Genomic DNA, 13,394 nt, shown 5'->3' on the forward strand with positions numbered 1-13,394 from the left:
AGGGAAAGGACTAGTGGCAAGAATACCAGGGTACCAGGGGACTAGTTATGTACCTAGTGAGAATTTCTTCACGTTGGTAGAGACTATTAAACACGATGGCAGAGGGAACCTGTGCAGCACCGTTTGAGCCCTTTGAATGCCTTGTTTTATCTGACCCTGACATTTGCCGTATATGGACGGCACTGTATTAGCCCTATTTTACTGGTGAAAACACCCGAAGCACAGGTGGGTTAAACACCTTACCCACGATCACAAAGCCCCACAGATGTTTCTCCAAGTCCCTGCTCTGACCGGAACTATGATTTGGAAAAGCAGAGGTGTCAGGGGAATTACTCTCTTTTGCAATACCTGAAATCCTGTCTGTGTGCTGGTGTCTTTGCTGAGGAGAAGGGCATGGAGAAGCCTGGACAGAGTCTGACAGGCAGATTCCCGGTCATTTTCTTCCAACTTCTTAACACTAAAAACCAGTGTGTACCATTGCTTAGTACATAGAAGACTCTTCCCAGCACTTCAATAACTGAATTGCATCTTAACCCTCACCAAGCCTCTAAGGCAAGCGCTGTCCTACCCGAGTTTTATAAGTTATTGTCTACAGCTTACACGCCTTCGGTCACGGTCTGGTGAGCAGCAGAACTGGGCATCCACTCAATGACAAGAGCTTTTTTCTTTTGGAATATTTTTCCTCCTTAGGGCATGTGCACTCACTAGAGAGAGACAGAGACAGTGAGAGAGAAAGTAGAAGTCACCCCGGGGGGGATGGTGATGCCGCAATCCCTTCTCCTCCGTTCTCCTCCTGGGATCTTGGGCACACATGCACATGCACCCAGTGTGATTTTTAAACCACTGGGTCTGCGGCTCGAACCACGGTCAGTCATGTGGGAGTCTGGTGACATAACTGCTACGCCAGTGACAAGAGCTGGTGGCCACTGTCCTGCAGGCTTCTCTCCCTGTGTGGCTCTGAGCTTGCCTGGGGCAGGGTTAACAGGTTTGTCTCCTTGCAGGCTGTGCTCCTCCCACAGATTAAGTCCGCAGAACATCTCACCTCCTCCTTGGGCTTGCTGGGGTAAATTCTTACGATTTTTGTCTCTCCCTTACAAAACAAACGAGAAAACAAACAGAAACCTGAACGCGCTTTAAGAGAAAGAACAGTTATTTCTAAAATCATTTTCACTAAGCAGCACTTTGATTTTTACTACATCTCAGAACGATCTCATAGTGACAACTTCACGGAGGTAATAACTTACTGAGACCATTTTTCACTCAAGATTTTAAAACATTATGGTGCCTCAGCAGATTTGTAATAAATGTTTTCTGTTGAAGAACTTTTAGAAATGTCATCTTGTTCAGAGGCCTAATATTAGTTACCTATTAAGTCTAAATTAATCAAAAGCACTAGTATTTGATAAGGATAGTGTTGAACTCTTTCAGTGTACCTGGGTTCAGGTGTATTGGTTTTATATGTTAATTCCCTCTATGTGTTCTGGTATATTCTGACCAGCTATACTTTGTATATAATTGAGAAGAAGCAATGGGGGACCAGCAGTTAGCATAACGGCTATGTCACTGAACTCCCATGTAGCCGACCATGGTTCGAGTCCCAGACCTGGTGGCATAAACTCAGCCTGGGCATGTGTGTGTGCGTGCCCAAGATCCTGAGAGGAGAAAGGAGGAGAAGGGATTGCGGTGTGACCATCCCCCCTTGGGGGTGATTTCTTGCTTTTAATCTCTATGTCTCTCTCTGTCTTTCTGATGAGTGCATGTGCCCTATAGCAAAAACCTCTCCAAAAAAAAGAAGCAGCAGTGGGTAGTCTTTTAAAAGAAGACATAATCTTAAAGGAAGACATCAATCTTATTGTGGGTGGCTCCTTTAGATCACGTCACCATGGTTATTTGAAAGATATTTTCATTCAGCAGCTGATATCGCCAAGGCTTGAAGTTAGATACCAGACTATGCTCACGAACAAGCATCTGTAAATGTTAGCTTTCTTTGTCATTGTTTGTACATGAAATGCTCTTAGAAAATTGAGTTTGAAGCTGCAACAGTAGGAAAGTGTTCTGGATATCTATGACTACTTAATCTCAGTGCCTTAAATGAACCACTTATTGATCAAGGATGGTGCAGATTTAAGGCGAGAGACTGTGAACACATGGCCACCTCAGGAGTGAGTTACATTAACAGTGGCCTTCTGCCATCCCTTCTCGTGGGCCCAGTTAGGACATGCCATTTTGCCCTCGAGACAGGACCTGCCTTCATCATCTTCCCATGCAAAAAATTTTAGGAATTTCAGATTGGAGGGAAAACAAGATGAAACTTCTTTGGAATGAAGCTCCTTTGAAATCTCATGTTTATATTTAAGGCAGAAAGGCTTGTGATTTTTTTCACTTTCAAAATTTCTAAAGGAGAACAGACTTAGATTTGGGGACCAGTAGGTGATGTGATGGTTAGGGCTCTGGACACTCCCACATGGCTGACCACGGTTCAAGTCCCAGACCTGGTGGCTTGCTTTCTCACTTTCCCTCTCCTTCTCCCTGCCTTTCCCTGGTCAAATTAAAATAAATGAATGAATAAATAAAATTAAATTAAATGATTCTACAAAAAAGAGAGAATAGACTTAGATTTATCAAAGTTTCTGCAGGCATACAGGGAGCTCCCATATGCCCCATGCCCAGTTCTTATATCATACATCATTTGGAATAGTACATTTGTCCCAGTTAATGAGTCTATATTGATACAGCATTATTACCTGAAGTTCATACCTTATTGAGATCTCCGTAGCTCTTACCAAATGTCCATTCACTGTTACTGTCCCAAGACCCCATGCAGCTTCCTATAATACAATATTTTTAGTTGCATCTACTCAGGGTCCTCTTGGATATGATAGTTTCTCAGGTTTTCCTTGTTTTGGTAACCCCGACAGTCTTGAGGCATTCAGGTCAGGTTTTTGTGTGTGTGTGTGTGTGTGTGTGTGTGTGTTTAAGAATATTTCCCAACAGAAATTCATGTGATGTTTTTCTCATGATTAGACTGGGGTTATGCTTTTCTAAAAGGAGACCCCAGAGGTAAAGAACCCCTCTCACTGCATCATATCAAGGCTATGCACTACCAGTGTGACTTATCAGTGTCGTGGTTAACCTTGATCACTTGGCTGAGGGGGATTTGTCAGATTTCTCAACTGTGAAGCTACTATTTCTTTCCATGGGGTATTCTGTGCGAAAAAAAGCCACAGGCGTAGCCCACACTTCAGGCATGGGAGTTAAATTTTACCTCTTGAAGGGCAAATAAATTATTCAGAATTCTTCCGCATAAAAGATTAACTTGTTATCCCCCATGTGTTTCATTTTTCAATCATTTATTTATGCCAGTATATAGTATGAATATTGGTTTTATGCTATATGATCAAATGCAACTTCATATGCTTATATTTTCTAGCTTTGGCCATTGGTAACCCTCTTAGTTGGCTCCTGTGTCCCTCTGATTCGCTCTATCAATGTGGGCTTTGATTGTTTAAAAGTATATTTATTTAGTTATTCTATGATAGAAAGAAACAGAGAGAGTGGTTGGCCATGAGGGAATCCTATGCCTTAACCACCACGCCAGAAGTCTTAATAGAGTCCTAAGCCAACTATTTTGCAAATCAACCCAAATCCACTCTGACTATGGACTCTGAGTTCTTTTACAGTAGGTCAGAAATCTCTTTTTTTAAAGAGTTTTTCTTTTTTAAATTTTTATTTATCCATTCATTTATTTTTATTTTTAATTTGACCAGGGAGAGACACAGAGAGAAATAAATAGAGGAAGAGGGTAAGTGAGAAAGCGAGTCACCAGATCCGGTACTCAAACCATGGATGGCTATGTGGGAGTGTCCAACACCTTAACTGCCATACCACCTGCTGGTCCCTACGTCAAAAATCTTTACCTGTTTTCCTTCATGTTTTTGTGTGTGTGTGTGTGTGTGTGTGTGTGTGTTTAAGAATATTTCCCAACAGAAATTCATGTGATGTTTTTCTCATGATTAGACTGGGGTTATGCTTTTCTAAAAGGAGACCCCAGAGGTAAAGAACCCCTCTCACTGCATCATATCAAGGCTATGCACTACCAGTGTGACTTATCAGTGTCGTGGTTAACCTTGATCACTTGGCTGAGGGGGATTTGTCAGATTTCTCAACTGTGAAGCTACTATTTCTTTCCATGGGGTATTCTGTGCGAAAAAAAGCCACAGGCGTAGCCCACACTTCAGGCATGGGAGTTAAATTTTACCTCTTGAAGGGCAAATAAATTATTCAGAATTCTTCCGCATAAAAGATTAACTTGTTATCCCCCATGTGTTTCATTTTTCAATCATTTATTTATGCCAGTATATAGTATGAATATTGGTTTTATGCTATATGATCAAATGCAACTTCATATGCTTATATTTTCTAGCTTTGGCCATTGGTAACCCTCTTAGTTGGCTCCTGTGTCCCTCTGATTCGCTCTATCAATGTGGGCTTTGATTGTTTAAAAGTATATTTATTTAGTTATTCTATGATAGAAAGAAACAGAGAGAGTGGTTGGCCATGAGGGAATCCTATGCCTTAACCACCACGCCAGAAGTCTTAATAGAGTCCTAAGCCAACTATTTTGCAAATCAACCCAAATCCACTCTGACTATGGACTCTGAGTTCTTTTACAGTAGGTCAGAAATCTCTTTTTTTAAAGAGTTTTTCTTTTTTAAATTTTTATTTATCCATTCATTTATTTTTATTTTTAATTTGACCAGGGAGAGACACAGAGAGAAATAAATAGAGGAAGAGGGTAAGTGAGAAAGCGAGTCACCAGATCCGGAACTTGAACCATGGATGGCTATGTGGGAGTGTCCAACACCTTAACTGCCATACCACCTGCTGGTCCCTACGTCAAAAATCTTTACCTGTTTTCCTTCATGTTTGTGACAATTTCCCATCTCTGTCCCTCAGGTTAGGACTCAAGGTCCTGCCTATGACTGGATACTGAGTAGTGCCTCGTACTACTTTCAGAAAATAAATTTTTTGCCCCATCCTTTGACTTATCATTGAGATCCTACTGGAATTATTAAGTAGGGGCACATACATATTTGAACTTTCTAAGACCAGAAACATCAGAGATAAACGACATAGGCATATTCTTGTCAGCTATCACTTCCATGTCACCGACAGACAGACCCATGGTCATCGCTTTGATCAGCATGCCCTATAGTCCACACCCTTCCCTGGACTCCTCGGAGCTGGTAAGCCCCAGCAATTTGATTATAGATTAGGGGAGAAAGGAGAGATTCCTCCCTACGCATCAAAGAGCTGGAGGAATGGGAGTTAGGAGACAGACATGCTCTAGCATCTGTGTTCTACAGAGCAAATTCGCATCAGCTACAAAAAGAATTTTACACATTTTAACTCTACCTTCTTTCCCCTGATTTTCAGGAAACCCTGAAAACTACCTCTGAAGTCCTTTCACTCCACGTTAGTACACACCAGCATGGCTTGCTCTCCTCCACTTGGAAGAGCCCCCAGTTCCCACATCTAAAGTGAGGTCAATGTGTCACAGCCACTGTCCACACACACAATATGAAGTAGTGTTCAGGGTTCTCCATGGCTGTGAACTGCAGGGGTGAACAAAAGCTGAGTCAGACACAAAGAGAAATTGCCCTTTTAAGTGAGTGCCGAAGTGCCCAGGAACTCAGAGGCATCCGGCATCTCGGGTTGTATCCCGTTTATACCGGGAGTGCCGCTCCCAAGGCTTCCTCCCACTGAGACTGGCCCTGAATGAGCAATGCAGACTTTGCCTGTATATATTTTTTTCTCCCGTCAGTGTTGCAGATTCATTTCGACAGAAACATGGCAGGGTGATATTGTCCAAAAGGCAATTTGACAGTGATACACAGACTTTATCTCTTGCTTGTTATCCACTAAAATGATTTAGGGGAAAAAGGAAAAATCAGGTGATTTGTAGTTGAGAGAAACCAAATAATAAATTAGTATCTCTTCAGAGGACTGTAGTAGGAAAAGTACCAGAAAGATGGCAAGAATGTGGCCTCTAGTCAGACCTCTTTTACCTACTAGCCACAAGGGAACTCCACTACCATGCAGATGGTAATAATTGTCTTACTGTGTTTAGAAGTCTCTTCAGAGGAAAGAGGGAAAAAAACAAACAGCAACAACAGCAACAAAATACACACACACATACACACACATACACACACACCACACACACACGGTTAAGACAAAATAAACATTTGTTTCCCATAGCCAAACATTTCTTTACCTTCCTAATAGCAACCTGATTTAGTCTGAGGGAGAACACACCTCTTCTTCACTGACTTCTCCTAAGACAGCCAAAGAGAATGCTAGAGAGTCCTTGAGCCTGTCCTTGTCCTTTCCTGGTAAAGTCAAGGCGGGCACCTGTCTCAAGCTGGGGCGACTTGGTGGTCCTCCCTGCGTAAGCGTTGGCCAGGAAGTCTGCGGATTTTGCAGCTCTTTGCAGCTGTGGTTGCCCATTCATCGGGCTCCTAGCTGAGCACATCCCTGTGCTTCTGTCCTGTTGGCTATAAGCAGACAACTTTCTTTTTCCCTTACAGTCCAAAAAAAATGCCCTTAGTCTTCAATTAGCCAGAGGAAGTTTCTGTAGTATTTCACCCAACAGTTGCTATTGATAGGGAAGTTAGTCTTTAAACTCTTTCAAGATATGGAAGATTAGAGAGTAGTACTAATAGTGTTTCGAAAATACATTCTATTCTATGTGTTTCCAAACAAAATCCTATGGCCCATATCTTATTAAACATCATATGTACTTCTACACTCAAGTACTATGTCTAAATAATGAAGATTAATTTATAGAGATGAATGTGGGTTTTTAATTAAAGGCCAATAGGCAGCATGGTGATTAAGGCACTGGATTCTCACATGAACAACCATTGTTCAAGCCCTGGACCTGGCAGTTTGCTTTCTTACTTTCCCTCTTTCTCTGGTGACTATTGCAAAATAAAATAAATAAATAAAATTAAATAAAAATTTTTAAAAATTATCCATATTTCGATCTTCATTCTTGTTACTAACAGAAATATCTGAGTTTGCCTGAATGATAAAGAAACAAAACGGAAATAACTCACAATCCTTGTGAGCAGAAGGTCCAAGAGCATCCCAGATGCCAGGAGGTGGCGCTAGCAGTGGCTGTGTAGTCAGTTCCGTGAGGCTTTCTGTGTGCTGTGCTGGCCTCATTCCTTCTGCCTGTGCACCCCCATAGATCAGTCATAGCAGTCCCGCCCCGAGGATGTTATCACGCATAGGCCTCGCCCTGGGGTACCATGAAGGAATTAGCTTTTCACCTGATATTCTTGAAATATGATCAAGACGATCATTCCGGATGGGTTACCGGATGGATTACCAGATGGGTTTTGTTTTTATGGGTCCAGATCTCTAAGGTTAGAGACCCACCCTAAGAGACAGTATATTAAAACACAAACTTGTGCAAAGTAGGAAAGAGAAGTTTTAACAAAAAAGTAAAGATGTTTTTGAGAATTATTTAACTTTAGTTATTATTATTTTCCAGTTTGATCAGACAGAGAGAGAGAGGGAAAGTGAGAAAGCAAGCCACCAGGTCTAGGATGTGAACTGTGGTTGGCCATGTGGGAGTCCAGTACCCTGAACCACCACGCCACCTGAATTTTTAATAGAAAAGATATTTTTAAAAGAATTACTTAACTTTTATTTATTTACTTATTTTAATTTGACCAGAGAGGGACACAGTGTGACAGAGAGAGAGAGAGAGAGAGAGAGAGAAAGAAAGCAAGCCACCAGGTCTAGGACTCAAACTGTGGTCAGCCATGTGGAAGCCAAGTGCCTTTAACCACCAGGCTACCTGCCAGCCTCTAGAAAATATTCTTTTTTTTTGAGAGATTTTCACTGTAGGGTGCGTGCGCTCGCCAGACAGAGAGAGACATAGAGACAGAAAGCGAGAAATCACCCCCCAGGGGGGATGGTCACGCCGCAATCCCTTCTCCTCCATTCTCCTCTCGGGATCTTGGGCACGCACGCACACGCACCCGGCGTGAGTTTTAAGCCACCGGGTCCGGGACACGAACCGCGGTCGACTACGTGGGAGTCCAGCGACATAGCCATTACGCTAACTGCTGGTTCCCTAGAAAATATTCTTAATAGAAAAGAAGATGCATTGCCATGACCAGAAATGTATGCAGACAGGCAGCTGCCAGGGAAGAATGACTGCACTGGGCTTGGAGCTGTTACTTTCATTGTAGGGCTTGTTCATGAATATTTAGGAGTGGAGGACTCATTGTAGCTTTGTGATTTAAAGAGATTAATTAACCTAGTCACCATAGCTGTCTCAGATGCCAGAGCTTACTTTCCATATAAGGTTGGAGAAAATGGCATTACCTATCTTCCCAGATCACACAGTGGTCACGCTGTAAGTGCTATTATCTTCTCATCTATAAAATGGCATGAGGATAAAATTTATTTTATGATATTGTTATGAGGATTAAATGAGATAGTATATTGAAAAGGGCTTGGAACTCTGCCTAGGATGCATCAGCATTACTAGGACTTCCTCAGCGAAGGCTAGGCAATGATGTTACGGTAGTGAAGACATTGTAGAAGCAACACTGAACATGCGGTCATGCATTCACTGACTTCTATGGATGTCATAAGATTTGATTTTATTGTTAGCAAAAAAAAAAAAGGAATTTGCCATTTGGCTTATTTTATTTTCAAAATATTGTTAATTATGACTTAGATTTAGGGCATAGAAAGGTGTATATTTCATTACATCTGAAACTTGTAAATCTTTCCTTCTCTTTAAAAGGGAAAGCAAAGATAGAAGAAGAAAATTATAGCAAACATTTATAAATTAATTATTCTGTATTTGACAAGTACCTTTTGTAAAGTAGTTTGCACAAGTCAGAAGAGAAAAATGAAAATGGTTACAGAAGAGTGAAAAGATTAAAGAGGTAAAGAATAGAATAAAATAGAAACACATCCTTGAGGGACCAGTAGATGGCATAATGGTTACGTCGCTGGATACCCACTTGGTTGACCACGGTTCGAGTCCTGGACATAGCAGCTTGAAACTCATGCTGGTTTAGTGAGCGTGTATGCCCAAAATCCCAAGAGGAGAACAGATTGCAATTTGACCATCCGCAGAGGGAGATGATTTCCTGTTTTCTGTTTCTCTCTGTCTCTCTGGGGAGCACATGTGCCCTATAGCAAAACTCTCTCTTAAACAAAAGCAAAACAAAACAACAACAAAAAAACACATCCTTGAAGAACTTATGATGTCTTTTGTTTTCTTCTCTTTTGCCATCAAATCCATTAGAAAATCTAGATGACTTTCTCAAGTGATAATGTAGGAAGGGTTGTGTTGCATTGCTGATGTAGAGTAAGAACCTAGGACCTCTGAGGATTGTGTATAATTTGGGAAATTGGGGTTGGGAAATTTAGGAGTTATGGCAATGACATGAATCAGTAATTGATAGATCACATGACTGATCAGCTGTCCAGGGGCTGTTTATTACATTGGGTCATGTGTTCCTTCTTGGTCCAAGAAATCCATTATTACAGTTCCTTTTCTGTGTCTCTATCTATCCTCTATTATTAGTCATTACCTGCTTTAGTTAGAATGAGTAGGGTTGTGCTGCTCTGACAAGCGACTCCACCACCTCAGTGACTGAGCACCAGAGAAGTTTCTCATTCACAGAGTTTCATTCTGAGATTAGTGACTCTCAGACAGCTGTTTTCCACTTGATAAATGAGCCACCTCAACACACGACCTTTAATATTCTCTCCTACAGGAAAGAGACTAGGGAATCACAAATAGCTTTTTATTGCTCCACTGAAGAAGAACACACATTATTGGTCTTTGCATTTTGTCAGACAGAAAAGTCCAATGTCTTCGTCCACCAATAAAGGAACCAAGAGAGAGTCTCTCTGTGTGCCCAGAAACAAAGGAGCAGTGGACACAGAGGAGCGTCACACCTGTTCTTCTTCAGTGCGCTAATCTCCTTTCTGTTCCTGGAACACTCTAAGCTTAATATCTTAGGATCTTTGCACTAGTGCTTCTGTACTGCAAATAAATGACAGGATTCTACCCACAGAAGACAGCCTGAGCAAACACCCCAATCCAGGGGAAACCATCTTACGATATTCTTCACAAAGTTGGTCCGTGCTTGTCACTTGGAAAATGCCACTTCCTCAGAGAGCTCTTCCTAGCCACACTCTGTCACTTCCCCCCCTTTAACTTGAAACAGAGCATTTGCCACTACCCTGTCTTCTTTGGCTCGTAACATTTATTATTCTTATCTTCATTGTCCTCAGAATATAAGCTGTATGGAACTACAGATTGATCTTTATCCTCTTGCATCCTCCTTGGTCCTGGTACATATGGGCAGCAAATAAATATTTGTTGGAATAAATAAACAGAAGGACATGCAAATGAAAGGCAGTTTACATATGTTGACCACGAGTTCTGTGTACAGTAATCAAGTCCAGCCTCCGAATCAACACTGAAATCCCCTGTATGCAGTTCAGGCAGGAAAATATCCAGACTGTCCCTGAGTACCCCTGGGGGCCAGGCAGCTCCCCTCTCCACACCCAGGGCACTACCACATTTATGGAATGTCTCGGCGTGAGTACTTGTGTATGTGCTGTTCTAAGAACATCCCATTGTCATATGATTTTATCTTCATGACAGCACTGTTGTATTTTTATTATTGTGATCACTTCAAAATTAGAGAATCAGTGACACAGTGAAATTTAGTAGTTTGCCCCAGGTCACACAATTAGTGGTTCGAATCTCAAATTCAACTTTTAACTAAAGTGATCTAATATTCCTCAGAAGACAACCCATTCAATTTGTAGATACCTCTAGCAGTTAGAAGGAGGTTTTGTCCTTTCCTAGGCTAAATCATGTCTCCTTATCACTTTTCATCATTAATATTCATTCTTCTGTTGCTTTGAGTCACTCATATAATTTCTCTTCTCTTCTGTCTGAAAGCCCTACAGATGACGGCAATCTTCAATAACACGACTTTATTTTCAGACTATTCCCTACCATGGAGGGGGCTTAGTAATGGGCCTGTCTTCCAGACTGTGTGACCTGTCGGGGCTGGACTTCCTCCACATGCCTGACCAGCACGGCATGTAACGAGCGCTTTCTCGCTCCCTACTTGTGAACCACGTTCTAGTTTTTGCCCTGTTTTCTTTGGGTTACATAGCTAGTGAGTTTTTCTAACAACTTCTGTTCAACTTCATCTTATTAAAAACATCAGTTCTTGCCCTTGATTTTTCTTTCTTTATTAATTTACTTGCTTAAATGACCCTGTGTATTTACCCCCCCAAACATAACAGAGGAAAAAAATAGAGAACCGAGCTTTTCTCACCTTGGCCCTTAGGAAGGGCCTAACTTTGTGCTATCCACACCATAGAGTATTTGCCAGAAGACATTATATTCTAATCAGATAAAAGGAAAGGCGTCAATCTTAGAAGCACATTGACTTTGCATGGCTGTTGATACCAGAAGAGAGTTTTTTTGTGTTTGTTTGTTTTAAGAGATTTTTGCTGTAGGGCATATGCAATTGTCAGAGAGACAGAAAGTGAGAAATCATGTGCCAGGGGCAATGGCCATGCCACAATTCCTTGTCCTTCAGTCTCCTCTCAGGATTTTGGGTTTTATACACATGTGCCTGTTGTTTCAAGCCGCCGGGTCCAGGACTTGAACTTGGGTCGACTATGTGGGAGTCCAGCAATGTAACCGCTACACCATCTGCTGGTCCTGTTTTTTGAGAGTTTTATGATGGCTTCCAGAAATGATAAATCTAAATCTTCATTTCTAAATATAAACACCTGGTCAAAAGACAGGTACAACCTCGAGAAATGAAACAGATTTAGTGCTCGCTTTGGCAGCACATATACTAAAATTGGAATGATACAGAGAAGATTAGCATGGCCCTGGTGCAAGGATGACACGTACATTTGTGAAGCGTTCCATAATTTTGGGAGTGCTATACCAGGAAAATTAAATACAGGCACACAGAAATCAGAGTTCAAAAACTAAGAAAATGGCCACCCTAATTATAGGGACAAGTCTAGAGTTGAATATTATATCCCAGAATTTAATCAGGAAGCTTGAACCACAGCAGAAGATAAAGTACATGAGACTGAGCTGGTGAAATAACATTTTATGACTTCTGACTAAAACTTTGCTTGTTTTCTTCTAGGCTTTGTTTTCTGGTTTTTAAGGATTTTTGTCCTGTCTTGAGCTGCTGATAGGTTCATGTACCTACTATTTGAACACAATCCTTACCTATTTCATGGCTTTAAATTTTAAGCAAAGTTCCTGAGCATTTCTTTGATTTTTTAAAGTTAAAACTGCTTTTCTTGAAATTAAAGAATATTTTAGGGACCGGCAGGTGGCATGGTGGTTAAGGGCGCTGGACTCCCACATGGCCGACCCTGGTTCAAGTCCTGGACCTGGTGGCTTGCATTCTCGCTTTCCCTCTCTCTCTCTCTCTCTCTGGTCAAAGTAAAAAATAAATAAATAAAGTTAAATAAAATAATCCTTAAAAAAAAGAATATTTAAAAAAATACCTATTTATTGACCATAGTAAGTTATATAGCATCAGCTGGGTGCTACCTTATAGTATTTTCATTCTACTCAGTTTCACACCTACAGTCAGACATGTATTCACAGATATGTATACACCAGCTGAACTAGTATTGAAAATAGTTAGATTATTAAATAAATTTTGTGAATCAATAAAATGTGGGGAAATAAAGGAATGGAAAACAACTGTAACCACCTGAGATAGTGTGGGAGGAGGGTGAAAAATGGCAGAGGGTGAGAAATAGGGAAACAAATATATATATATACATATAGATATATGAAACAAGAAATGGAAAATTATTGATGATAACTTGTATGATTAAACCACTACGCAGTACATTTTAGGTGGGAAATCACATTTTGTATGTTGTGACGATGCTCAGTGAATGAATGTAAATTAATTAATTAAAAATTTAAAAATTAAAATGAAAATAATTTAAAAAACAGATTTAATTCAAAATATATCTTTAAGAAGTCAAATCTTATTCTTAGTGCTATTTAAGAGGATTTTGTGTCATTAACACAAGACAAGATGCTCTACATTTTGGAATAAAAAATTATAGTTTTTAAACCAAAATATCATTAGGGGAAAATGAATCATATCCGTGTACAGTTTATAGTTAAAAGAAATATATGACAGAGGTTTATTTACCTCTAGATAGAAATTTTGAAGGAAAATTAAGTCATGGACAAATGAAAGATAGATCCATTGTCTTATAATCTCTAAGGGGTAGGAAGCTACTTCAGGGTCAGCAAACATGTTCTGCCA

At 40.6% G+C, this 13,394-nt stretch overlaps 1 non-coding gene across 1 annotated transcript; it reads left to right on the forward strand.

The window, feature by feature from the left end:
* Positions 1-11,909: 11,909 nt before the first annotated feature.
* LOC114005309 (U6 spliceosomal RNA) lies at positions 11,910-12,016 on the forward strand. The gene has a single exon (XR_003547180.1). It is a non-coding gene; the product is annotated as a U6 spliceosomal RNA (small nuclear RNA).
* Positions 12,017-13,394: the final 1,378 nt, after the last annotated feature.

The sequence above is a fragment of the Tupaia chinensis genome, unplaced genomic scaffold (genome assembly GCF_000334495.1).
Source record: "Tupaia chinensis unplaced genomic scaffold, TupChi_1.0 Scaffold000066_1, whole genome shotgun sequence".
NCBI lineage: Eukaryota > Metazoa > Chordata > Mammalia > Scandentia > Tupaiidae > Tupaia > Tupaia belangeri.